A 27,354-nucleotide genomic window follows, 5' to 3' on the forward strand; every position below is an offset into this window, starting at 1 on the left:
CTCAGCTGACTCTAACACAGGTCATTAAAAGCCATTTTTCTTACCTAAGACTGCCAACACCTTCAATTTTCCTCTCAAAATATGATCTCTTTAAGATTTTCTACGTGTATAGTCATCACTAAATGCTTAAGGAGCCATGAGTCAAAAGGACAAGTAGCTTGACTGTCATGAATTTTCTTCCATAAATCTTGACATAGTATATACAAAAAAATAGCAGTAAGTCATTCTCTATCACTTATGTTATGCTTTTTGAATTAGTTTGCAAAAGAAAAAACAGGAGCAGACATTTCTCATGAGGAGTGCACACTTGAAATATACTTGGCAGTAGGCAAAGGAGAACACAGTAGCTGATGTCATATATGCAGTGCATCTGTTCACAAACACTAGTGGCATCATTTATGTGAACCTTTTACATACTGAAAATTGCAAAGACTACTGCTGTGCTGTTCCTTTTGAGAAGCCGGCTGGTATGTAGCGTTTAATTAAGTATTTTAAAACCATCTTTTTGCAGGCCTGTTCCACTTTAGCAAAAGTTATGACAGCTTGTCTCTGTTAGTTTAAAAAAGCAAGGCATAGTTTATTCGCTCTCTCTTTTTCTCTCTAACTCTCTCACAAATACAGAACATTAGTATTTTTAAGTAAAGTAAAATAGCCTAGTCTCAAAATCTACAAATGTGTTATTTTAATGTGCTGTCAGTGTAAATCGACATATAAAAGAACAATTTGATGAAAACAATCTATCTTTTAGTATAATTATTTTAATGATTATAGTGCATTATTGAAATAAAAACACATTTCCTCTCTCTCTGCCACCTTTTTAGTGTTATGGGACATTCACAGCTTGAAAGAAACCAACACGAAACTAGTCATTTCATCTGTATCTGTTGAATGAATTGCCTTTCCCAGACACCTAATTTATCCAGAGAACATCTCCTTGGTCAGTATTACAAACTATTTTTATTTTCTTATACTTGCTTTTTAATAATTTGCCATGTCACATTTCTCATCAGAGAAGGAATAACACATTCCATATTTCTTCATTTCACTCTTTTATTTTTCCCACTCATACTCTAGATTGAAAACTTAGCTAGGTAAAGAATTGGTCCAAATCTTATTTGAATTATCGACACATTATTGTCAGCAAAATAAATCTTGAGTTTAAATTCCATTATCTTGTATAATTTTTTTAAATTCAATCTTGGCAAAACATGCATATTTTATAGATATGACCTATAATTTTTCCCTGGACGTTTGTGTTTGGCAGGAGTTCACAGACTTTGCTAACAATTTTAACAGATACGCTTTAATTTAATAACTACAATTTGGTAATTAGCCGGAGTAGCATTTCAAAGTGCAATTGATATGATTTGGCTGGATTAATCTGTATTCTAGAAAATACAGGGCAGTCATATACATACTGGTGTTGTTACTCACTTCATATTCATACTTTTACCTTGGATTCCTGAGACACAGAATTTTTTATATTCTGCCGCAATCTACTCCCAAAACATCACTGATGACAAAACAATAATAATACTTGAAAACATTTCCTCTCAAGTTCCAAAGTTTTCAGTCAGTAGCAAAAAAGAAAGAAGACGAAATTTTAAAGGTGCTGAGAAAAGCCCAGTGCTCGCAGCTAGTTTCAGCAACTTCAACTTGCGTAAGAACCCATGTTTGTGAAAACAACCCAAGAATCTGAACAGGATGTAATCAACCTCCGATCTGCTGAGAAATACTGCAAAAATGACTTCAGCTGCCAAAAATAATAATGTCGTTTACAAGCAGCTCTTCCTATGTCTAAGGAAGAACTAGTCACACATGCGAGATTTTGCTGGCTTGAGACAAGTAAGGAAAAAGACAAATCCCACCTCCCCTAGCCTAAAATACACAGAGTCTCAGAACCCCATGGAAGCTGTGGCTCATTCCTAAAGGTGCTGGCAATATCGCGGAAGACTTGTATCCACAAAATTCCAAATGGTAAGTGACCTAGGACAGAGGGATTTTATTTGGCAGCAAATCTATGCTGTCACTTTTCTTCCGTAGCAAAGCTTCCCGTTTTGTGGAGGCAGAGCTGTTAAATACCTCTTAGTCACTAGTCCCAACCTATTTTTTTTTTTCTGTTGTCTTTCTTTTCGAAATATTATCTGGCACCTTCCCTTAAAGGACATCAAGGGCTCTGGAGGAAATATTTGCAAACGATCCTTTATATAAGTTCCATCACAAAAGCCCGGCACCTACCTCTGTCAAGCCTTGGCTGCTCAGTCCGCATGGGCTGGATGTGAAAAAAGATCCCGGTATGATGGCTTCTCTAAATTCACCAGAAAGAAAGGACCTGGGATGCTTGTCCTTTAAGTGTCTCTAAACATGGTTTGCATAGCTGGATCTCAGCTTATCTGTGCCTTTCGGCTTTCGCTTCCATACATGGATCTGTTCCCAACAGTAACTCCAAGCTGTCGAAAAGAAGCTATCTGGCAGCTCTCCGCTTCATCCAACACATGGATGATAAAAATACACATATAGCGATTCTTCCAGCCAGGCCAATTTCCCACCCCATGATTGGCCTTTCTACTCTCCAAATATTTAGATCACAACCAATTTTTACCTGATTCCCACGTAAAGCTTTTAGGGTGTGAGTTCGCCTAGCTTTATGAAAACAGAGAGACAGTTATGGTTCCTAACTAGGGTCTTCATCCTTAAAGATTCTAGTGGCAGCATGCATATGGGAGCTGTGAAATGTTTCATGAATGAGCGAATTTATAAACGAATGGCTGAACAGATGAATAACACTGTATGTGAATGAAAAAATACATACTTAATTGGGAATAGTTGTTAACATTTTGGATTATTTGTCTTCAAGGAAAAGATAGCAGAGGGTCAGAGTAATCAATATCTTTGAGAGAGAAGAAGCTGTTATTTTAAACAGCTTCTCCTGTAGGGTATTGTGGCAGTTCCCATTAGCTACTTTCTAGAACATGGTTTAAGATTTATAATTTCTTTAAAAAAGTTAAAGAATATAAATTTGAATAGAATACTAATTGTTACATTTATTAATTGTCAAGGATAGTTTAAATGGCAGATTAACTGTGACCTAAACGTTAGGTGGAGGATAAATTCTGTTCTGAGTAGTGGAGAGGTACTCCCATAGAGGGTTGCTGAAGCTCTGCTTAACATCCCAGTTCTTTAAAAATTTAGCTTCTCATTTTAACATTTATTTCTCTTTTTCCCCCCTTGTTAATCTTTTGCAACAAGAGGCCAAAATATGGAAAGAGAAGAGATAGAATTTCAAAATAATAATTTTCCATTGATTATTTTTTTTGAAATAATGTTAAAACCTTATAGGTTCTTATGTTTGAAGAAGCAAAAATAAATTAGAGGCATACATATAGACATAACTCATTCTGGTGTGCCAGAAATGAAATGAGCTTTGTTAAAATATTCAGGAGGAATAAAAGGAGGGAATAGCCAAAGCGAGACTGGCAAAAGGATCATTGTTGCAGGTGATCATTGCTGATAGGTACATAGGGGTTCTTTATATTATCGTCTCTATTTTGTGTATGTTTAAAATTTGTATTAAAAATTGAAGGAAAAGAGAGAAAAGAGAATAACAAACAAATGTGTGAAAAAAAAGGTACAAAGTACAAAACGGATGTATTAATGGCAAATGTGAAAAACCCTAGATTTGAGTAAGCTCCCTGCAAAAGCATTTAGGTCAGAACAAGAAGGGACAAGACTGTGTTTTTTTAATTCAAAATATTCTGACATTCCAACCTCCTCCTCACTACCTCCAATAATTCTATGTAATAATAATTTGTATCTAATGAAAATTAAGATATGATATTTAAAAAGCCAACCTAATTCAGCTAGTGCTAGACATGGTAAATGGGTCCTTACCCAGGAGCAATTCAATACCCTCTCTTCCCTTACTTTTTCTACTTTAGAAGTTCAAAAGCAAAACCCCTTTTTCTACTGTCCCTCACACCTAGAGATGACCAGGTAACATAATAATGTCCAAATAGACGTCAACAGGAGTCCCCTGGGACTTAAGGAAAGCTTGTATTTGTTAAAAAAAAAAAAAAAAAAAAAAAAAGACAGGCTCAGCTTTTGCCCTCCTTGTTCCTGCACCCCTTCCACCTTTTTCCTTCCCGGAGAGTAAAATCGAAGCCCGAAATTTAAGCATTTCTTTGGTGATCAGGAGATGGCAAACACAAGGACAAAGGCCTACAAGGTGAGGTAGATGGCGCAGACAGAAAAAAAAATTCAGTTCCTGCCAGTCTTACTGAGTTACTACAACAACGCTGAATTGTCCCTCTAAACTTTTTGTCATGTGAGAAAAATAAAACCATAATCAGTACAAAAAGTAGATTCTACATTATAAACTCAGGACCCAAAAAGCTCTGCTCCGTCTCTGACTCCGTTACTACCTGAGTGACACTGATCATGTCACAGAGTTCTATTCTCTCCCCGGTTACTCCAGAGAACACTTGACCTCTTTAGCCTAGAGTTATCCAATGAAATAATGCATGTTATATATATTCATGCATGGTAAGAGGTTACACCAATGGAAGATGTTGCTTATTTAACATGCCAGGTGGTTGATACATGGAATACACGGTGACTCCACAGTTAAATATAACAGTGCCCAGGAGTCTGCTTTCTGTTCAAAGAAGAATTTGCAGACACTTTTTTGACTGGCTTAACTTCAAACTTGTTGGGAATTCTGTTCTGAAGTTAGGAACATCCCAAGCAGGGGATGTTTGTGTTTGAGTATTCCAAAATGTGTTTGCCCATGTTGGGTCGGCCAGACTGAGTTGGCATGTTCTTGGTAAGTATGCAGTGGAGGTGGGCCACTTTCCCGCTTCACCTAGGCTAGGCAGTGCCCTAGAGAAAGGAAAGGCTCAGGAAAGCAGCCATGCTTGCCACTATTCCACCATCACCACTGGGAAGGCTCAAGAGACTCATTCCCAACTCTGGAGGATGCTGTGGGTTCCAAAGTTTTCATGTGCAGAAAAAGATCTCCTGTTACAGAAGTTAAACACCTATCATATCTCCAAAGAAAGAGGTTAAATGATTTTCTGTGAGCTTTGTAAATGTGGAAGTCAGGATTTAACATATTGACATTGATTTGCTTAACTCTGTGGGGAAGGATATATCATTTGGACATGCTATTTTGCTGTGGGTACAAGATGATTATTTCAATGAAATAGTCTGCACCTTTTCGTAAAAGTATGTACACTCCACCTTTGTCTGCTGGAAAAACATATCTTCACTCTTAAAATTCAGCTCAGTATCTCTTCCTTTCTGAAATCTTTATTGACTTCACCATCATGTATTCCAAAGTATATACGGCATATTGTACATTCCCTCCACCCCCATCTCCTCTTTGCATTTGGCTATTAGATTGTGAGTGCCAAGGATAGGGGCTCTGTATTATTTGCTTTTGTATTATCGGCATCCGTCACAGTGTCTGTCCTATAGAAAACAAACCTTAAAGTAAGTTTGTTGAAGAAATAAATTCATTGCTAAGTGATCAAAAAGTGGGATTGAAAAATGGGTAAATGGTTGTACCTCTCAACTAGTGACCACAAGCCTGGCAGCTTTCCCTGTTGTACAGGCTTGAGAACTTCAAGTACACCACTGCCCTGTGGGTAAAGACTGTCAACTCAAAGGAGATAGAAAACAGAGTGTGACAAAATATAATTATAATCCTAATTTAACTGAGAAGATTATCTAAGGTTTCCAGTTATCCAAGGCAGAGGACCACTATATTAGCACAGATCATTTAGAGTGGATATCTGACTCAGATTTTTAGCACGAAAGAGGGGCAAGGACTGTAATCTTTTAAAAGATTAGAAATATTCAATCCTTGGTAATTTAATTTTCTTTCTTTGTCTAAGAATATGGGGGAATCTTTTATGAAAGACTTGTTAAAACATACAGCAAGTTTTGAAAGAATTTGAAGGTCAACAAGTAATGAAATATTTATCCCCTCTTTTAAGATTAAAAGCAAATATATTTAACCAATAAGGACAAAAATTCAGGTAAATAATTTCCATGCATATTTTTCTTTTTGAATTTAGTTCCTACTAATATTATGACTCTGGGGCTGAATCCAGGATAAAGGTAATCTATCATCAGGCTCTCTTTCAGGGCAGAACAAGAATATATAAAGACTAGAAATGAGAAGAAGAGATTAAACAAGGCTTCCACTTATCTCTGGATTCTATTGGTTAGCATAGTGTTTTCAAAGTTCATTCATCTGTATCATGCATCAGTACTTCATCCCTCTTCGTGGCTGAATAAAATCTTGTTGTATATATGTACCTTGTATTGTTTGTCATTTCATCTGTTAATGGATATCTGAGTAGTTTCCGCCTATTAACTGTTATGAATAATGGTGCTAAACATTCATGTACAAGATTTTGTGTGGACATGTTTTTATTTCTTTGGGTATATACTTAGGAGTAGAAATGGTGGGCTATATGGAAACTCTGTGTTTAATCATTTGAGAAACTGTCAAATTATTTTCCACGCAGCTGCACCATTTTATACTTACATCAGCAGTGTAGGAGGATTCAACTTCTCCACATACTCACAATACTTTTTGATATCTGACTTTTTGATACTTGCTATCCTCGTGTTTCTGAAGTGGTATCTGATTGTGGTTTTGAGTTGCATTTCTTTTATGACTAACTTGAGGACATTCACTTCTATTCCTAGTTTGTTGAGATTTTTTTCTTTTTTAAATCATAAAAATGTGCTGAATTTTTTCAAATGCTGTTTTAGCATCTATTGGGATGAACATTTTTTTTGCTTGTTTTTGATATGGTAGAATATATTAATTGATTTTTGGATGCTAAACCAAACTTGCATTTCTGGGATATATCCCACTTGGTCATGGTGTATAATTCTCTTTATATATTGCTGGGTTCAGTTTGCCAATGTCTTATTGAGGATTTTTGTGTCCATATTCATAAAACATATTGGTCTATAGTTTTCTTGTGATTTTGTTGTCTGTTTTTTGTATCAAGGTAAAACAGGCTTCATGAAATACATTGGGAAGTATTTTCTCTCAGTACCTTTATTGTAAGAGTTTGTAAAGAATTTCTATTAGTTCTTTTTTGAATGTTTGATAGAATTCGTCAGTGAACCAATATGAACCTTGGTTTTTTCTTAGTGGGTAGATTTTGAATACTAAATTAATATTTTAATTTGTTATAGGTTTATTCACATTGTTTATTTCTTCCTGAGTCAGTTTAGGTACTTTGTGTCTTTTTAGGAATCTGTCCATTTCATCTAAATTATCTAATTTGTTTGCATATAATTGTTTACAGTATTTGTTTTAATTCTTTTTATTTCTGTAGGGTCTGTAATAATGTCCCCTCTTTCATTTCTCAATCTTGCAATTTGAGTCCCCTCTTTTTGTCTTAAGTCAATCTAGCTAAGCATTTGCCAATGTATGCTTAGAGTTATGAGATCTCCCCCTTTATCATTATAAAATGCCCTTCTTTATCTCTAGTAACATGTTCAGATTTAGTCTCTTTTGTCTAAGTTTTTATACCTACTCCAGCTTTCCTACAGTTCCTGTCTGCAATACATGTCATTTCCATCATTTTACTTGTAGTCTATTTGTCTTTGAATCTAAAGTATATCTTCTTCCCTAAACATACACATGGAGAGTATTTTCTTTAAAAAAAAAATTCCAATCTGACAATCTCTGCCTTTGATTGAATCAATTTACCAACATTTAATGTTTTTATTTATATATTTTAATTTACATCTTACATTTTACTTTTGTTTTCTATATGTTCTGTTGTCCTTTTTGATTCTCAGTTCCTCTGTATGGCTTTAAGTGAACATTTTCTAATGTTGCGTATATATTTTTTAAATAATTTTTTCACTATATTTTTTACTTGATTTGTAGTGGTTACTCTAGAATTTACTATATACATCTTAACTGATCAAAATGAGCCTTAGATTTAAACTAGCCTAATTCCAGTGATACATAGCTTTATTTTATTTTCTACTTTTTTTGTGGTTTTATTCTATGTATTATATCTATTAATGTTACAAACCCCAAAATACATTTCTATAATTATTATTCTACCATATGTAATCATTTTCTTAACCTATCACAGCTTTACTCCCCCTACCTCCTTTGCACTATTATCAGCAAATATATTACACATATATTATAAATAGTACATTATATATAAAAATGTACATAAAAAGTTTTTACAATTCCTCTTGAAATCCATCAAAAGAAGAAAGGAAAAATATGCATTTGTAGTGTCTTTTATACTTGCATAATTACTTTTATTGGTACTCCTTGTTTGTTTGTGTGACTCCACATTGCAATCTGGTGTCAATTGCTTTTAGCCTAAAGAACTTCTTTTAGTATTACTTACCAGGTGAGTTTGCTAGAAACAGATTTCCTCACCTTCTGTTTATCTGGTAAAGTCTTTATTTTACCTTATTTTTAAAAAATAGCACACCGTTTTTCTATTGTTGCTTTGAAGATTTACCATCATCTTTCACTTTTAACTTTTTTTTTTTTTTGAGACAGAGTCTCACTCTGTCACCCAGGCTGGAGGGCAATGGTACAATCTCGGCTCACTGCAACCTCTGCCCCTAGGTTCAAGCAATTCTCCTGTCTCAGCCTCCCCAGTAGCTGGGATTATAGGCCTGGGCCACCATGTCTGGCTAATTATTATTATTATTATTATTTTTATATTTTTTAGTAGAGATGGGGTTCCACCATGTCGGCCAGGCTGGTCTCGAACTCCAGACCTCAGATGATCCACTGTTTTGCCTTCCCAAAGTGCTGGGATTACAGGCTTGAGCCACCATGCCTGACCTACTTTTAGCACTTTTATGTGTCTGTGAGTCTCTTTGTGCTTACCCTACTTGAAGTTCATTGTAATTACTGTTTGTCAATAAATGCAAGAAGTTTCAGCCATTATATCTTTAAATATGTTTTTCTCCTTCCTCTCCTTTATTCCGATACTCCCATTATATGTATATCAGTGCACTTAATGGTATTCCACATTTCTCTGAGTATCTATTTTTCCTCATTATTTTTTCTGTCTGTTCTTCATCTTGCCTAACTTCTATCAGTCTATTTTTAATTTCACTAATTCTTTCTTCCTCTAGTTCAAATCTAATGTTAAATCTAATAAATGTTTTATTTCAGTTATTACAGTTTTCTGCTCCAGAATTTTCACTGGGTTCTTTTTAATGATTTGTTTGATGCTTGTTTTGACCTCAGGAGCATTCCTTCTATTTGTCAGATTGCCTGGTCCTTTCCTACAAACTAGTTGGCCTACAAACTAGGCTGTATCTTTATCAGATCATAAAACTCTTCCGAATATTCCTTCACTGCAACCTTCACTGTTCTTGAGATTGCCCTTTGACTTCAGCTTCTTCATACTTTGTTGAAAATAAAGTCAGCTCCTTTGCAAAGTATTTAGAGTCATCATTTTGTGGCCTGCTTCTCCTACAAGGCAAAATCTCTGAGTTAAGAACGTAGAGCTGAGAGTTGGGACTTGAGCAAGATTCTTTTTAAGTGACATTCTTATTTCAGCAACCCAGAACTTGATGCAGGGAGGGAGAGCTGCAGCTTGAGGTCACTTACTTCAGCTCTCTGGATGTAGAATAATTATCACTTTAAGTGCTGGGGCAAGGGCTATACGGATCTCAGTATTCTAAACAGATAGACTATATATTCCATGAGTGGGGATTGAGCAGAGAAAGGGAACTGCTTTTCTTGACCATATTTACCCAGATCTTAGCCTCAGCAATAGGTACTGGGAGGCAGATCCTGAGAAGAAATCCATCTAGATGGAGAATGGAAATGGTAGAAGCCCTGTATTCTTGGCTCCAGAAATCTGGAATGGAGGCTCTACCCTGCTGAGCTGGGTAGGGGGAGAGATGGGATTTTCTTTGTTCAAGAACCATAGACTCACCTTCATTAATGAATTTTTTGAGATTTCTTTGGATAGATGTTTCTTCATTTGCTGTCTGCCTTCAGCACAATTTTCAAGAGGCCTTTAAAAACATAATTTTTATCAGTTTCACTGGAGTCAGTGGAGCTCAGATATTGTCATTCCAGAAGTTGGTCTTTAGCCTAGACTTGTTTTATAACCCATAGCAGCTTGTATATATGATGTGATCTCCTCAAGACATAAAGAATGAATTAGATCTTAAAGGTTAGGATATTCTTTGGTATGGATTAGATGATCAATTAAATTTTGTTGGGTTACATTTAAATAAAGCATAAACATGTCCTTATTTTTACATTTTGAAGTCTTCAGAGTGGTTGCATTTTTGCTATTTAATTTAATCTTATTTTCATTTACAAATTAAAATACAGAGTCAGAGAAGTAAAATGATTTACCTATGAATGCATAGTAAGCCAGTGAATTTTTCAAAAGACAGTATACTCATTTTTTTCCCACTGTTGTTGACTTTTCCTTTCTCCCCATTTATCTTTAAGATAACTCATGAGTTAGAGAAATCTGTTTCATAAACAGCATAAACATCAGTACTTGCTGTAAGCATCAAGGCCTGAAATTTTATCTCCCCCAGTCCAAAAGTTGTAAAAAAGAGATGTTTTCTATGGCGCTCAACACATCTGGTGCACAGGTGAAAGTTGTACATCCCTAAAACTGGAAGCAAGAAGCTTGTCATTAAAGAGTTTGCTAAGCTAACAGTATCTTTTCCCTGGCCACTAACATATTTCTACAATTTTTACTTGTCTATATTGTTCCAAAAAAAACTTGGAGAATCCAACTAAAGGAAGTTGCAACCAAGAATCCCACTCAATCCAGGGAAAATGATGAAAGTATTAGTTGACAAAGCCAATCTAAGTAAAAATTTATTTTGGCCAAAACTTAATATTTGTCTACCTTACAAGTGAAGTGAAAGGACAGATCAAACTGGAGGCCACGATTTTCAGCAAAACAATGCAAAAAACAAGAAGTCAAATGCTGCATATTTGCATTTATAAGTGAGAGCTAAAAAATGTGTACACATGAACATAGAATGTAGAATGATAAACATTGGAGATTTGATAGGGTGGGAGGGTAGGAATGGGTGGGAGATGAGAAATTAGTTGATGGGTACAATGTGCATTATTAGGGTGATTAATGCACTAAAAGCCCAGGCTTCACTACTATGTGATATATTCATGTAAGAAAACTGCACATGTACCCCTTAAATTTATACAAATACAAGAAGGAAAAAGCAACCAAACAAACAAAAAACAAAACTGAACTAAAAAGGCATAGATGCTCATACTACCTGACTTCGAACTATACTACCAGGCTACAGTAATCAAAACAGCATGGTACTTGTACCAAAACAGAGATATATACCAGTGGAACAGAACAGAGGCCTCAGAAGCAACGCCACATATCTACAACCATCTAATTTTTGACAAACCTGATGAAAACAAGCAATGGGGAAAGGATTCCCTGTTTAATAAATGGTGTTGGGAAAACTGGCAGAAAGCTGAAACTGGACCACTTCGTGACACCCTACACTAAAATTAACTCCAGATGGTTTAAAGATTTAAACATAAGACCTAACACCATAAAAACCCTAGAAGAAAATCTAGGTAATACCATTCAGGACATAGGCATAGGCAAGGACTTCATGACTAAAACACCAAAAGTAATGGCAACAAAAGCCAAAATAGACATATGGGATCTAATTAAACTTAAGAATTTCTGCAAGCAAAAGAAACAATCATTAGAGAGAACTGGCAACCAACAGAATGGGAAAAAATGTTTGCAATCTACCCATCTGACAAAGGGCTAATATCCAGAATCTACAAAAAACTCAAGCAGATTTACAAGAAAAAAACAAATGAACCCATTCAAAAATGGGCAAAGGATATGAACAGAAACTTTTCAAAAGAAGACATTTATGAGGCCAACAAACATATGAAAAAATGCTCATCATCACTGGTCATTAGAGAAATGCAAATTAAAACTACATGGAGATACCATCTTACGCCAGTTAGAATGGTGGTCATTAAAAAATCTGGAGATAACAGATGCTGGAGAGGATGTTGAGAAATAGGAGCACTTTTACACTGTTGGTGGGAGTGTAAATTAGTTCAACCATTGTGGAAGACAGTGTGGTGATTCCTCAAGGAACTAGAAATAGAAATATCATTTGACCTAGCAATCCCATTACTGGATATATACCCAAAGGATTATAGATTATTCTATTCTGAAGACACATGCACATGTATGTTTACTGCAGCATTGTTCACAATAGCAAAGATTTGTAACCAACATAAATGCCCATCAATGATAGACTGGATAAAGAAAATGTGGCACATATACACTGTGGAATGCTATGCAGCCATAAAAAATGATGAGTGCATGTCCTTTGTAGGGACATGGATGAATCTGGAAACTATCATTCTCAGCAAACTGACACCAGAACAGAAAACCAAACACAGCATGTTCTCACTTAGGCGGGTGTTGAACAATGAGAACACATGGGCACAGGGAGGGGAACATCACACACTGGGGTCTGTTGGGGGGTGGAGAGCGAGTTAGGGGAGGGACAGCAGGGGGCAAGGAGGTTGAGGAGGGATAACACTGGGAGAAATGCCTGATATAGGTGACAGGGGGTTGGAGACAGCAAACCACCATGGCATGTGTGTACCTATGTAACAGTCCTGCAAGATCTGCACATGTACCCCAGAACTTAAAGTACAATTTAAAAAAAATACACACAAAAAAAAGGCACTGATGGTTAGACCCCCAAAGCTGTTCTTGTGATCACCTGGGGAAATAATGCAGCAATTATTATCACATCAACCTCTATTTTTACAATGGACAACTGTTAAGAATTAATCCTATTTCCAGGATATACTACACATCTCTTCCAGTTTAAGCTTCCAAAGACATGCTTTTATCAAACACCTTCACCTGTCCAGACTATACAGTTACTTACTCTTCTCAATTTTTGTTGTAATTCTTATTTTTAGAAATTTTCCCCATGGTTGTCAGTAGTATTCCATTATATGGATATACCACAGTTTGTTTAACCATTTACCTACTGAAGAACATCTGCGTTGTTTTCAGTGTCTAGCTATTGCAAATAAAACTGCTGTGGACATTTGTGTAAGGTTTTTGTGTGAACATAAACTTTTTACTTCTCTAGGATAAATGCCCAGGATTATAGTTCCTGGGTCATATGGTGGCAGCATGTTTAATATTTTAAGAAACTTCCTGCCTTCAGGAGTGCCTATATATTTTTAGATTCCAACCAGCAATATATGATTGATCCAGTTTTTCTATAAACTTGTAATCATTTGGTTATAAACTTTTTTGGTTAGTGTATATCTCCTTGTGGTTTTAATTTGCATTCTTCCAATGGCTAATAATTTGACCTACATTTATGTGCTCATTTGCCATATCCTCTTTGACTAAATGTCAATGTTTTTCACTCATATTTTAACTAGACTTTTTTAACTGTTGATTTTGAGTTTTTAGATATTAGTCCTTTGTAAGGTATATTGGTTGCAAATATTTTCTGCTGTCTGTAGATTATCATTTTATTTATTTAAGAGTCTTTCACATGGTACCAGTGTTAAATTTTGATAGTCTAATTCATCGATTTTATTATTTACAAATTATCTTCATTGCTTAGTTAAGAAAACCTTTGCCTATCTCTAAACCCTGAAAATTGTTCTGACTTTTTTCTAAAACTTTTATATTGTTATGTTTGACATTTAAATTTATGGTCTATTTTGAGTTAATTTTTTATAGAATTTGTGAGACTTGGGGTCAATTAGCTTCAAAATATTAATTGGAGGTTTTACATCTTCTATTTTATGGCAGAGATTGTATAGAAACAGTGTGAATTTTTCTTAAAATATTTTGTTGAATTTTCCAATGAAACCATCTGTCCCTGGAGATGGTTTGGGGGAGGAATTTCAAATTATATACTCAAATTTATTAGTAGTTATAGAGTGATTAAAATGATCTGTTTTGTATCAGATGAGTTGTGGTAATTTGTGTTTTTCAAGGAATTTATCCTCTTTATTGGCAGCATTGTTAGGTCCTATTTCTTTGTTGATATGATATCTAATTATTTATCAATTTTTGAGAGGGGTGTTGAAGTATCCAAGTGTAGTTGTTGATTTATTTCTCCTTTCAATTCTAAGAGTGAGTCTTGGCTTTTTGTACTTTGGTGATCTGTTGTTAGATAGGAGAGCACTATTTTCTTGGTTGATTGACCCTTGCCATTCTTGGTCTACGATACTTTGAAGTTTCCTGCATCTGAAATAATTATAGCCACACTTGCTTCTTTTGACTGCTTGCATAATGCACATTTTCCCTCATTTACTTTTAACTTTCCTATATTGTTGCATTTGAAGTGAGTTTCTTATAGACAGGATCATGTCTTTCAATCACCTCTGCCAATCTCTTGCTTTTAATTGATGTATTTAGAACATTTACCTCATTAATGCAAATATTAATAAGCTAGAGGTTGAGTTTCTTTTTTATTGTTGTTTTCTATTTGTTTTGTTTTTCACTTACTCTGTTTTTTTGGCTTTCCTTTACACTACGAAACTTTATGAAAATTCAATTTTTATTTATCTTTAATGTTTTGAATGTATCTCTTTGTGTTGTTGTCTTCATGGTTCTTTTAGGTATTATTATACATTACACATAGATAGCTTATAACAGTCTACTAGTGTTGTCATTTTACCTGTTTGAGTGAAATGTGGAAGCTCTACCTTTCTTTATATCTTTTTATATTCCCACATTTATCTTAAAATTATCAAATATTTTTTCTACATAGATTTAAAATAATAGCAGGCAGTTTTATAATTTTTCCTTCAACTATCAAACATAATTTAGAAAACAGCAGAGAATAAAATTGTATTGAATTTACTCATAGTTTTGTTTACCATGTTCTTCTTTCTTTCCTGATATTTGAACGTTCCTTTAAAAAAAAAAAACGATTTCCTTTCTGTTTGAAGAATATCATTTAGCTTTTCTTTTAGGAGAGGTCTACCAGCAAGCATTGCCTCTGTTTTCTTTTTTTCATTTTTTGTTTTGGTCTACAAATGTATTGATTTCCCCTTCATTTCTGAAAGATATTTTCACTAGGTATAGGATCCTGGCTTAAGAATTTATTTCCTGTATCACCTTAGAAATTCTCTGCCACTTCTTTCCATCTTCCACAGTTTCTGGTGAGAAATCCAATTCCATAGTTTCTGGTCATTCAAGTTGTTTTTTCCTTAGAAAGAAAAGTGTTATTTATTCTTTGTGATTATTCTGTTTGGGATTCATTCAGCTTCTTGAATCTGTAGATTTATATCTTTTGTCAAATTTGGGCAGTTTTCAGCCATTGTTTCTTCTATTTCTAATTTCTGAGCATCATCCTTTTTCTCCTCTCCTTCTGAGTCTTCAGTGACCCAAAGTCAGATTATAGTTCCACCTATCCATGAGAGTATACTTTTTTCCAGTCTATTTTCTCTTCATTGTGTAAATTTGGTAATTTTTATATTTCTGCCTTCTAATTTACTATGCTTTCCCTCTGTCTCCTCCATTCTGTTGTTGAGCTCATCCACTGAGTTTCTTATAATATTTTTCAACTCTAAACTTTTCATGTTGATTGGGTGCGGTGGCTCATGCCTGTAATCCCAGCACTTTGGGAGGCCAAGGCGGGCGGATTACAAGATCAGGAGTTTGAGAGCAGCCTGACCAACATCAGAAACTTCGTCTCTGCTGAAAATACAAAAAATTATCCGGGTGTGGCGGCGCATGCCTGTAATCCCCACTACTCAGGAGGCTGAGGCAGGAGAGTGCTTGAACCTGGGAGGCAGAGGTTGCAGTGAGCCGAGGTCATGCCATTGCACTCCAGCCTGGGAAACAATAGCAAAACTCAATCTCAAAAAGAAAAAAACGTTTAAAAAAAACCTTTTCATGTTTCTTCCTTATATCTTTTATAGTTTTGCTGAGACTTTGCACGGTTTCATTTGTTTCAAGCATGTTTGAAATTGCTCATTGAAATATTTGAATGACGGCTGCATTAGATTTTTGGTGAGATTAGCCTAATATATTTGTCTTCTCATTACTTGCATCTAGGATGGCCTTTTTTTTTTCATTCAGTTTGAGAACTTCCTGGTTCTTGATATGACAAGTGATTTTTGACAGATATATGGACAGTTTGCGCTTTGTATTATAACACTGAATCTTATTTAAATCTCTGTTTTAACTTGCTTTCTCTGACATGATGCTGGTGAGGATGGGGAATTGCTTGTTCATTATTACCAAGTGGGAATAAAAAGATAAGGTTCCCTACTAGACCTCCATTGACACCAGAGGATTGGGTCTTCATTACTGCTGATTGTAGGTGGGAGATTTGGCTCTCCACTAGGCCTCTACTGATACTCCCTAGCAGGAGATGTTATAATGACTAACTGCTTCACCTATGGCATCCAAAACACCACGAGGGAGAAGTAACACCGTTACCACTGGGCAATGGCAAAAGTTCTGCGTCTCCCTTTGCCTCCACCATCATCCTGGTGAGGAGGAGTAGGGATGCCTCATACTACCTGATGGGTGTGGAAGTCCAGGCTCTCCAAGTGGTCTCTCTCCTTTGACTGTCATTGGGGCATGAGATAGTTACAGCTGGTGACTATGAAGGTCCCAACTTCCTACTCAGTCTTCTCTGGCAGCACCTTGGCAGACATTATGGGGCCTGTCATGACAGAGTGAGGATGATGAAAGTCTAAGTGTCCTTCTTGGCCTTTGTTCGCATTTGTTGAGATGCTAGTTAGCTAAATTAAGAAGTTATTGTCTAAAATTTTTATGTCTTTCCACTCAACTCCTTTGTTTATCCTTTGGCCAAAGAGAGCAGACTTTTGTTAGGGCTTTTTACTTTCCTTCTTACCTCTGGTTTTAAGTTTGGGTTATATGATGTAAGGAAAACCAAAGGGAACTCATTATTATGTCACTCTTGGGTTTTAAGACCCCCTTACTGGCCTGCTTTCTTCTCTCTACCTCTCAGAGTTTCATGTTGATTTTTGTATGGTGTCTTGGTTTTTAATTGTACTTAGTGTGAGAAATAGGGAAAAGCATGTCTATTCCATCTTTTCGAAAGGAGAAGTTTGAACCACCTATGTCTTCAGAAGTACTTATTCATTTTTCTACCACAAAGTACACTGATGACTAAAACTTGTTGTGTTTGCCCTATGGCTGTGGAACCAAATGCCTCATCCCTTTTGTTAGCATTAGGTTTGATAACTATTGCCAGGAAGAAGACAAATGAGATAATATGAAACAAACAAACAAAATAGATTGCAACTTTAGAGGATGTTATATACATTTGAGCATAATAGGTGCTATTTAGAAATTTAAGTTAAAAATTATTTACAGCTTTTTAGCTCTTTAAAATTATGTTGTGTTGTGTTTTGACTGTCAATCTAGAGGTTAAAAAAATATTGAGAAGCCAGGCACTGTGACATGCACCTGTAGTCCCAGTTACTTAGGAGGCTGAGGTAGGAGGATCACTTGAACCTAGGTATTGGAGACCAGCCTTGGCAATATAGTGAAACCTTGTCAAAAAATAAATAAATAAAAATAAATTTTAAAATAAGAGAATTCCTAGGCCTAGCTGTAGATTTTGTGTCAAGTCAGAAAAGTTGTGGAAGCATCAATATTATAACCAACCCCACGAAACTTAAAAATTTAATATACCATGGAGTTTGGTAATCATTTCCACTGGAACAATTTTATTAATTACCTTAAATTTTTTATTATTTTTTATTTTTATTAGTTATCTTAACATTTTATTAATTACCTTCAACTAATTAAAGTTTCAATAAAATGTTTTAATCCTCACATTTTTGGATGCTAACATTCAAGGTTGAGTTCCATAATAAATTAAGAATGGTCAATTTACTTCAATTAGCTCCTTAGATAATATTTTTTTGTTATATGTTGCCAAATCTATCTCATTATTTAAAAATACAGTTAATCTACAAATACAGGTCCACAAGCTTCTCTACAGCCTTCTTCTAAAAAATATAGGCCTGTATTTTCAATTTTAATATCTTACTTGAAGATGAACTAGGTGTCAGGTAGAAAACCCAACATCTATTCTAGTTTCTCTTCTATTTCTTTCTCTGTCTTTCTTGAATTATTTCATTGATTTTCGTGATCACAACTACAATGAATAAGCTACAAAGTTTCAAATATTAATTTCTCTTTACAACATTCTTCCTTCTGTACTCTACATTTCTGACTGTATTTGACCTTTTCTCCAGGAAGTACTACAGTAGCCTCAAATAAAACATATCCCAAACTGAACTTCTTAGCTCTCTCCCAATCAAACCATTTCTCATTGTATTATTGATTCATTCATTACAAATTCATTCCTTCAGTCTCACAAGCTGGAAAGTTCAATGGCATTTATTCCTTCTCTACCCACCAAGCATTTAAGGCACCACAAATTTCTTAAGCTGATTACAAGTATCTCTTAAATCCAGTAGATTATTTTTTCCAACACTGTTCCTGTGATGTCTATTGTCTCTTTTATGTAAAGAGCTTCTGCTCTGATTTTCCCAATACATCCCAAAAGAAACCTATATATGTTGATTTTCCCATTCATTCCAATATATTTTCCTATTAATTCCAAATGAATCCTATATAAGTTCATTTTCTACTTGAGTTACATTTCTAATGTATAAATTTGTAATGACATCATCAACAATAGTAAATCTCCACATTTATTGTTCTGCTAAAACCATCTCAATTAAGGTTAACTTTCATCTTCATTGATGTTCCATGTAGTTGTGTCTCGTATTATTCTTTCTCCTGTAACCTGAACTTGTTCTTTAATTTTAGTGAACTCTTGAGTATACCTCATACACAACATAGTATCTGTGAATAACTACATATATATATGTGTGTGTGTGCATATATATCTGTGTGTGTGTGTGTGTGTGTGTGTGTGTGTTTTTCTGGATTTTCTTCCCTTTTTGAAGTGCTGCTTATCTTTCAATATCAAACTACAAACCATTGTGAAACCTTCCCTGAATTATTTCTCCATTCTCCAACTGAATTTTGCTAATTCTCTGTAAAATTGATGCTACATTGACTCTTAAGTATACCATGAGTTTCTTAACTGCTGGAACTAAGTCTTATTTAATATTGTGTCTCTAGCATGTGAACAATGTTGGACACTTAAATCTTATACAACATTAAGAAAGGCTCATGTCTTCATAGGATAATGATTTACAATCCTTTGGGTATATACCCAGTAATGGGATTGCTAGGTCAAATGGTATTTCTGGTTCTAGATCCTTGAGGAATCACCACATTGTCTTCCGCAGTGGTTGAACTAATTTACACTCCCACCAACAGTGTAAAAATGTTCCTATTTCTCCATATCCTCTCCAGCATCTGTCGTTTCCTGACTTTCTAATGATCGCTATTCTAACTGGCATGAGATAGTATCTCATTGTGGTTTTGATGTGCATTGCTCTAATGAGCAGTGATGATGAGCTTTTTTTCGTATGTTTGTTGGCCACATAAATGTCTTCCTTTAAAAAGTGTCTGTTCATATTTTTTTCCACTATTTGATGGGGTTGTTTGTTCTTTTCTTGTAAATTTGTTTAAGTTCCTTGTAGATTCTGGATATTAGCCCTTTGTCAGATGGATAGATTGCAAAACTTTTCACCCATTAGGGTTCCTGTTCACTGTGATGATAGCAAAGACTTGGAACCAACCCAAATGCCCATCAATGATAGACTGGATAAAGAAAATATGACACATATCCACCATGGAATACTATGCAGCCGTAAAAAAGATGAGTTCATGTCCTTTGCAGGGACATGGATGAAGCTGGAAACCATCATTCTTAGCAAACTAACACAGGAACAGAAAACCAAACACCACATGTTCTCACTCATAAGTGGTAGCTGAACAACGAGAACACATGGACACAGGGAGGGGAACATCATACACCGGGATCTGTCAGCGGGTGGGGGGTTAGGGGAGGGATAGCATTAGGAGAAATATCTAATGTAGATAATGGGTTGATGGGTGCAGCAAACCGCCATGGCACATGTATACCTATGTAACAAACCTGCACGTTCTGCACATGTATCCTAGAACTTAAAATACAACCAGAAAAAAAAAAAAAAAAAAAAACAGAAAGAAAGAAAAAGAAAAAGAAAAAGAAAGGCTCTATATGACAGTTTAAGGGGTTTAGAGTCAATGGAGAGTCAGAAGGATTTTTTCAAATCAGCAAGTGAGAAATTTGAGGTAGAAGGGGGCTTGCTGTTGTTATTGATATTAATTTGTGGTTTAATAAATATTTTGATTACTTTACTGTTAACCATCATCGTCTCTCTTTTCCCTAATGGAAAAATTGACCACTAGCCTTGTAAGATTATAGTTTTCACTGATGTATTGAAATATTTTTTTTCCTGAATCCAGCTATGTTTTATTAGTCAAGGTAACTGTCATTTTTTCCCTTAACAATGTCTCCCTATGTTAATTTATTCTCTATTTTGATTGCTACTATTTTATTTCAGGCCCTTATCACCTCACATCCAAATAACTGCAGAAAGAGAGAGAATAGGAAGAAAGGAAAAAAAGAAAGGAAGGGAGGACTGGGAAAGGAAGGAAAGAAAGGAAAGGAGGGAGGACTGGGAAAGGAAGGAAAAAATGAAAGGAAGGGAGGACTGGGACTATGTTCAGACACCCTTCCGAGACCAATTAAATCAGAATTTTAGAGAAGTGGTCAAGACATTCACAGTTTTTCTGTGTGCCACCAGGGCTGAGAGCCATTGCTTTTTTGGTCCCTCCGAATTTGATTAATTTTACCTCTGAACCTTAACACCAAAACCCAATTAACCTTTTTAAAACACAACATTCAGTGCAAGTTTTACTCCTAAATTTCCTCAGCCAGAGACTGTAGGTAATTTACCAAGTTTTTGATTGCATGGGATAAATAGCTCTACTGATAAAACTGTATGAGTTTAATACAGTTCCAAGGCTAGTACTTTCCTGACTTGATTCATTCTCTTAAAAATCTAAGCATTCTGTAGAGAGTAAGCTTCTCCTGCCTCTGGTGTTTAAGGTGAATATTTATGGAAATAAACTTTCAAACTTGTATTTGATTCTTCTTCTGACTTTCAGTTTTCCCTCATGTCAACCTATGTGCTTTCCTGTCTGGCCTTACTCCTCCAGATTGACTGAATGACATTTAATCACGTCTTTCTCTTTTCTGTGATGTCTCCACAGATTGATGGCTACATAACCATAGCCCTAATTGTGCAGGGCTACACAAACTCCCTCATCTCTATCTTGTCCGCATAGACAACTCAAAAGCAAAGGTATCTGAAAATAGACATTAAGGATTGCAGGCATGGAGCTAGGGACAAGGCAAAAAATGGCAAATGAAGCATCATTTCATTTCTTTATTAATATGAGTGGGTCTAAAATGTAGCTTCTTTGTAATATGTGAGATTGTGGTCTTGTCTTCCATGACTGCCTGCCTTGATTCTAACAACATACATCGTTTTCCAATACCTGCATTCATTTTTAGGAAAACAATTTTTATTTTATCCCAGTAGCATACTAGCTAGTGAAACTCTGAAGCTATTTTCTTCTACTCTGTGATTAAGCACTGAAGTGTCTGAAGGAAGCGGCACTCTTAAATTTGCTAGTATTCTTAGATGGAAGTTTAAAACACATTTAAAACACTGAGCTTCTCAGTCCACTGATTGGTGCTGCTTCGATCACTGGTCCTTGGTGAGATCTAGTCCTATATTCTAATACTGGGCATTATGTTTTTCCTGCATCCTATCCTATTTAGATCGGCCATCCTTTGAACTGGGATCTTGCTGTGTTCCTTTTTTACTTGTTATTCTTCACTCTCTGCTGTGGAGGGGCTGACACTTGTGCTTTTTATTTTGTAATAAGCCCAGTGCTATAAATATCTTCTCCAATTCTGTGGCTTGCTTTTTCACTTTATTGATGATGTCACTGATATTTCCCTAGTTATTTGAATAGCTAGCATCTGTAAATCTTGTAGGTCTTACCTTAGATGTAAAGTTCTCAGAAGAACCTTCTTAGATTATGTAGGATTAAGTCAATGAAGCATTTTAAGCAAAGGCACAATATGATCAGATTTACATATTTAGAGGATCATTCATGCTGTTGTGTAAATAATAGATATAGGAGAAGAGTTAGCATTTTATTGAAAAATTCTAAAGATATCTTGGTTGATTATGGCTTAAGATTGTGGCAGCAGAGATAAAAAGAGTTCCATGGATCATAGATATATTTAATAAAGAAATTTGGGAGTTGATGGATTAAATGTAAGAGATTGAGAGAGTGTGGTTATATGCATGACCCTTAGATTTCTAGTTTCAGTAAGTATCTGGATAGATAATACAATACAATGCAATACAATACAATCACTTGTATCACTAGGACTGAGTACAAAGTAGGTTCCCCCCGCCCCCCAGGTGGAGTCTTGCTCTGTCGCCCAGGCTGGAGAGCAATGGTGTGATCTCGGCTCACTGCAATCTCCGCCTCATGGGTTCAAGTGATTCTCCTGCCTCAGCCTCCCAAGTAGCTGGGATTCCAGGCATGCACCACCACGCCTGGCTAAATTTTTGTATTTTTAGTAGAGACAGGGTTTTACCACATTGGACCTCGACCTCGTCATCCACCCACCTCGGCCTCCCAAAGGGCTGGGATTGCAGGCATGAGCCACCAAGTCTAGCCAACAGTATGTTTTTAATATAATGTTTATCTGAATAAGTGAGTGAATGGATGGATGAATAAACTATTTCTGATCAGAAGGAAAAATACAGATTTTATGGAGTCATTTTTTTTTGTTTTGAATAAGACTTCTAGGTCTTGGAGCAGGAGTAGGATTTAGACAGTTACGGATCAAGTAACAAATACACATGCACTGAATTCCTGAGTGAATGAATGGTAAAAGGGAATGCAGAAATTCCAGGTGGATGGAAGAGTTTGAATAATAGCCATGAAGCAACATGGTACAGAATCTGTTTGGCAATTGTGAAGAGTTTACTTTGGCTCAGGCCTAGGGTAATGGAAGGGAGTGGTAGAAAACCAACGTGCCCATGTAGCAAGCTCAGAACTTTGACTTCGGGTGTTAAATGGAGGGCTTATGACATTATCAACATTGTTGTTTTCTGTAAGATTTAATTTTCCTGCTTGGTGAGATTTGATGATGATAGAATACTGAAGTAATCATAACATCACATGTTTGCAGAGACATGTAGTCTCTTGATTTCTTACTTGGCACCCTCTGGAAGAAAATACCTAACATTTTCTTTTTTCCTAAAGGGGCATCTTACTTTCCAGGTTAGCTATTCAATCTAATATGAAAACATGTTAGAGGAGTAGGAGGAAGAGAGAGATAGTGGTGTGTAATCACCGGCCAGAATGAAGTGCTCAGGTTTCAGATAGTCAGGCTTATATGATCACTTGCATTTTAAATTCTGCCCAAAGCATTGGGAACCAGAATCATTGTAGTTACCATAAGAGACAGCATCCAGGAGTCTCTTAAATAATTCTAAGTCTTAAATAACAGGAACATTGAATTCATGTATTGTTGGTATTATTAAAACATTTGATAATATGCATTATATATTTTTGTATTACAGATTAAATAATCAAGTCATTATTGAGAATTTGGATCTAAATGACCTGGCAGAAACCATGGAGATGATCTTGGTAAACTCACCTAACTTTTAAATCTTCTCACAGAGTTTAATTTTGCCCTTTTGTGTCATGGCAAATGACAGGCTCTATTGCCTCCACTTCTTTCCAGACTCATGTCCCATGATCTGTAAGAAATGTTTTTTCTTTATTTGCAAGGAGACTGCTCAGGCTTCTATTTATGAGCCCCTGAACAATAGAATAGACAGCCCCATTGAGACTCTTTTGCCTTTGTGTGGTACACAGGGACCTACCTCAAGGAGAAGATAAGAACTTAAGTCTATAACTCATTGAAAAAAACAGAACAAAACAGAAAAACCCCAGCATTCAATTATTTCTGCTCTCTGTCGGAACTGGAGATCCTCCTTTTTAACTGAATTAGCATATTTCTGAGCTCAGGAACTGTGCCTATTATGAAATTTATAATCTGTTTAGAGTACCTAATATAGTATTCTTATTCTTAAATAAGTTCCTAAATAAATATTTGTGAAATGATATTTCCCTTAATTCATTCAAATTGGCAGTTAATGAGATTATTTGTCAATGGATATTGACTATAAAAATCAATGCTGAAAGCCTTTACTAATTATTTATACTAATGTATCATTTCATGTTTATTCTAGCTTCCTATGCAAACAGCCTAGTTAAGTCTGATTATGTCCATGGGCCTATCTCTGTAGAACAGGCAGAGACATTATTGCTAAACAAAGTACAATGAAGAAAAGTATTTTTTTTGCATGTTAGTTCTTTGTTTTGCATTTTGTTTCATTGAGTTGTAATAGACAGAGCTTGAAGAGATGAGCTGAAATAAAGGTAGGCAATTCAAAGATATTTTGATTGGAATTGCTGGGCAAGTGAGTGGAGAGAAAACGTTGGAATACCTGAGCATTGTCTCCTGGTGGCCTAGTTGAACCCCAGAGAACATTTTGTTCTGAGGTTGTTTTAAAGACACTGATAAATAAGGAGACATCCTTTAAGCTAGTTAAAGCTAGAATGAATAAGATAGGTTAATTTGGTATTAATTCAAGATAGTTGAGTAGTGATGGTAAGTCTGATAAGGCAGGTTAGCTCTTTGTACTCACTTGGCCATTGGTTCCAAAGGAAAAATCAAAGACTGCAAAAATGCCATGTTATTAAACATTTCTTAGGAGCTAAGCATGTCTGGAGACCCATCACAGCCACCTAAGCCCATAAATTACTAAACATGATATCTATGCTATGTATTAACACAGAGAAAGGTGCAAGTGTTTTTTTAAAAATGCACAGACATTACATGGAGGCGTATATTTTTCCAAACCATTGCTTATCTTGAGATAGTTTAGAACCATCAACAAACTACTCTAACGAGGCTGCTTTCTGAGGGAAAGCAACCTCAGTAAATCGCTCTGCTTTTCTTTGGTCTTTTCATCCTGCATGTAAGATTTTAACCACAGTTAATAGAGGAAGTGAATCTTTGGGCCAAAATACTCAACAAATTTCTTATCCACAGATAGAGGTAAATGGCAATCATAGCTCTTCAGTGACAGCATTAGTCACTGTGATTTGTTTTTAACTTGTTACAGAGTGAAATAACACTGGTAAGTTCTGTAAGATGTTTCACAGTGTTCCTAAGTGTGTCATCCCTGTGCTTATGCATTTGTTTCAAGGATATAAAGAGCAAAAACTCAAAGCAATGTGTTCTGATCAAGAAACGGCTGGAAATGGCAGCAACCTGATATGGAACAATCAAGAATTGAAGGTTTATTTTGAATGAGAGGTGTTGTCCAACTGTGAGACTGAATGACTGAAGCTGAGAATAAATGGAAACACAATCAACCGTCACTCCAGGTGTGCAGTTATAGAGACCTTCCTTGAGAGTTTCATGTCTCTTCTCTTTTTGCAGCCACATTAACACTACGTCCACAGATTGCGATACTGTTAATGGAGGAGAGAAAAAAGTCCTTCCATTTATTCTTACTCTTGTTCTTAATGAAAATTTTTGAGCTGTTACATTTTGAAATTACAATGATAAAGCAACTCTTTGAGAATAAAAGATACAATATATTACGAAGCCAACTTGTATATTGGACACGTAAAAATGCCTCCTGGTTAAGTTGTCTCTAATACACATTTCTTCTATGGTCAGTCATCAATGCTGTTTTCTGTTTTCTGTAGTTGTATGGTTACGGATAAAGTCATTGTATTCTTCCTGGTCCCTACCAATGTTGTTCTTTTATTGATACAGACATCAGGAACTACTCAATAAATATTTGTTGTGGGACAAACTATAATTGCAATGTGTCATATTTGGATAATACTTTACAGTTTGCAAAGCTCTTTAGCATACCTTATTTAGTTAAACCACACTATAACGCAAATGCACTGTCCAAAATGTGTGCTTCTTAAGCCTTATAGTCATACCTCATATATCACACACAAATATCAAGACACAGAAAGATAGACAGACATATAACTACGTAAGCAGTATTCCCCAAACTCATACTTTGTGCTTCATTTAGGATTTCTTACCAATTTAATTTTCATTTGGAAAACCTTCTCTCCTATTCATATTATGAAAAAGACCACTTGATGATTCAGAAATAGATTTTTTTTTCTGTTTTGGTTCCTATAACTATGTAAGACACTGATGAGGCCCATCACAACGTGGAGTACAACTGTAAATAAGATGAAGTTCTTGACTTCAGGGAGATTAAAATCCACTTATTTTCTTCACTCAATCCTCCCCAACTAGCAGTCTCACTAGACAATGCCATTTGTTTTAAGCACTTATTTTAGAAACTTGGGAGGCGAGCTGGAGCCTGGGAAGCCTTTACACTTGTTGGAACTCTTCTATGCTTAGATGCAAGGCTCTTTTTCATCTGGTTGCTTTTATAATGCAAAAGGCAGAGGCAAATTATACAGAACACAATCAGTGGGTCCAGAGTATTGAAACATTCCTCTTAACGACAATGTCAAGTTACTTTTTTTGTTCATGAAGCACTTGAAAAATGAGAAAGAACAGCAGGTCTTCAAGAGAGAACAGGGAAAGAGTTGGCCCCGAGTGTTTTATTACCAAAAGAGGGTGTTAACATGCATAGAAATGTCAGATCTCTACTAAAAAAAATCAATGAATGACATATCCAGTTGCAGCTCACTCAACCCTGATTTAACAATCATTTGAGATCTTACAAGGGAATGATTCGGAAGAATAAAAAGCATTTCAGTTTCACCCGCTGAGTATTAATGCATTTGAAACATTGGAGGGAAGACGTCAAAAGAAAACAGAAAATCTTTACTGCCACCTACACTCTCTCAAACATAAGAATATAATGTAGTTGTATGAAAGTAAGTTTTGTAAAACACTACTTTCATTAAAATGTGTGTAACCCTGTAGGCTTGAAAAGTGTCAGATTTTGCCATAAGATAAACTGATAATATCACTACTCGGTATTGATACGGCATTCTTCTTTTGAGAACTCCCAAGTGGTTTATGGGTATAACTTAATCTTCATGTGTAGACACTTGGTATTTTAGCCAGTGGGCTTTAACAAATCAAGAAAGCCTGGAAAGTGACCAGGTCTCAGTGTAGGTGAAGATTTTAGCAATTTCACTAACTTCAATTTCTTACTGT

General features: G+C 35.6%; 1 protein-coding gene and 1 long non-coding RNA gene across 15 annotated transcripts in view; one reads left to right on the plus strand and one right to left on the minus strand.

The window, feature by feature from the left end:
• SLC8A1 (solute carrier family 8 member A1) overlaps window positions 1–2,348 on the minus strand; it is a 388,523-nt gene extending 386,175 nt beyond the window's left edge. For 13 of the 14 annotated variants that reach the window (XM_012450626.3, XM_012450637.3, XM_012450633.3 and 10 more), the window contains exon 1: window positions 2,239–2,348. The gene's annotated coding sequence lies outside the window, so the exon portion shown is untranslated. The remainder of the gene's footprint in view (window positions 1–2,238) is intronic. The other variant, XM_012450622.3, reaches the window with a different exon arrangement.
• LOC105716088 (uncharacterized) lies at window positions 1,707–26,014 on the plus strand. Its single transcript, XR_001107187.3, has 3 exons — window positions 1,707–1,977; window positions 23,690–23,759; window positions 25,391–26,014. It is a non-coding gene; the product is annotated as an uncharacterized LOC105716088 (long non-coding RNA).
• The last annotated feature ends 1,340 nt before the right edge of the window (window positions 26,015–27,354 follow it).

Source organism: Aotus nancymaae, unplaced genomic scaffold, assembly GCF_030222135.1.
Source record: "Aotus nancymaae isolate 86718 unplaced genomic scaffold, 86718_ANA_hifiasm-v0.15.2.pri h1tg000057l, whole genome shotgun sequence".
NCBI lineage: Eukaryota > Metazoa > Chordata > Mammalia > Primates > Aotidae > Aotus > Aotus nancymaae.